Source organism: Cyprinodon variegatus, unplaced genomic scaffold (assembly GCF_000732505.1).
Source record: "Cyprinodon variegatus isolate N-32 unplaced genomic scaffold, C_variegatus-1.0 Scaffold687, whole genome shotgun sequence".
NCBI lineage: Eukaryota > Metazoa > Chordata > Actinopteri > Cyprinodontiformes > Cyprinodontidae > Cyprinodon > Cyprinodon variegatus.
In genome coordinates, this window is record NW_015151140.1 from 95,566 (window position 1) to 97,102 (window position 1,537).

The 1,537-nt window shown below is 50.6% G+C and overlaps 1 protein-coding gene across 1 annotated transcript in view; it reads left to right on the forward strand.

Annotated features, from left to right (window-relative positions):
- Positions 1-282: 282 nt before the first annotated feature.
- Positions 283-1,537, forward strand: part of LOC107097354 (ETS-related transcription factor Elf-2-like) — a 12,403-nt gene continuing 11,148 nt past the window's right edge. The window contains exon 1 of the mRNA XM_015394481.1: positions 283-583. The gene's annotated coding sequence lies outside the window, so the exon portion shown is untranslated. The remainder of the gene's footprint in view (positions 584-1,537) is intronic.

The window sequence follows — 1,537 nt, forward strand, 5'->3', positions numbered from 1 at the left end:
TATGTCAGCTGGGGTCACCAGGGGTGATGGTGCCTTAAAAAAAGTTTAATTTAATTTGTGATAAGTACGATTTGTTCCTTAATTTCTCGCCAGAAATAATTTAATTAAACTATTTAATGTCACTAAGCTCCAGAGCCTGGTTCAGGTTCCAATAAAATCGATTCTATTTGCCTGTAAACAAAACTTTCTCTTCTCGCTCCACTAGATGGCGCTTCCGCCGCTGCCCAAATTTAGAGCAGTTTGCGCTTCTGTGCGTGTGACGTCAGGGCGGTCCGTGCTTTGACCCGTCGGATCGTTTGTAGCAGGGAGGCGGCACACCGGAAAGCTAACGGGCTATCAGGACTCCATCGGAAGCAGAAGCTCAGCTCGGAGCCCTGAGAGGCGCATCGACCCGCGGGTTTAACCTCCAGCGCCCTGAGAGGGTCCCGGGTTCGGACTTCCGCGGCACCGAGGCCTGGGGAACTATCCGCAGAGGCGGCGGAAGGGAGTATTTGGTCCCGTAAAGTCGGCTAACAGAGGCTAAGTTGGGGCCTAGCTGCTGCTAGCAGTGGAGCTCACTTCCCGCAAACAGAAGCAAAACAAGGTAGGAGAAGGAACGTCCTGCGGGCTTTTATCACCATTAAAGCTTCCTGTTGTTGCTCATTATAGACTGAAAGTTGACTTTCTTTAAAAGCGTTTAGCGGCTAGCTGTCTGCTAGCTGTATGCTAGCTGTGTGCTAACTGTCTGCTAGCTGTGAGAAGCTGGGAAACATCCTGACAGTCATCGCTCTGTCCCTGAGAAGCTGCTCAGGTCGCTGTTCCTAGAGAAAAGCAGCTGCTGTGCTTTCCAGATGTTTTCTGCTTTAGCGGGCAGTGAGGAGCTAACAGCTAATGTAGCCCGGATGCTGCGGAGCTCCCATCCCGCTCAGAAGGTAAACATTAGCTGCTGATGGGACCTGCCGGGGGCTCAGACATCCTCACAGCCTCCAGCCTTTACTGAATGATGATTTTAACCCGGGTCTGAGCTGGCAGGCTGTTTGTTTTCTGTTGCTGCCTGTTTGCAGAGCAGGATCTCTGGTTTGTTTACAGTAAAGCTGTCAGGAAGCAGCCCTGCAGACACGGTCGCCCGATTACACCTGCGCTGGATCTCCTGCTGGCATGTTGGGTTTAACAGAAGAAGATCCGATCTGTTCAGATGTTGAAGCTGTTGTTTAGAGGATCATTTAGCATCCGAGGGAAGCTCTGAGCCACAGGCTGGCTGTCCTCAGGGAGAGCAGGTGATCCAGGCCTCCTAGACCTGATGGTCAACTACACCCCCATGAACCGCAGCCCTCCCTCTGCTCAGCTCGCTGCAGCATTAAAGGCTGATCAGAAGATCATTGTTTAGGTGCTGGGTTTTCTATCTCAACAGGGAAATGTTGTGTTTTGCTGTCAAAGCAGACCCCCCCTCTATTCAGTTTATTTCTATAGCGCCCAATTCACAACACATGTCATCTCAAGGCACTTTACAGTTCACCAATCAAATCAATTCAAAGTTTTCTATCTAAGGAAAACCCGG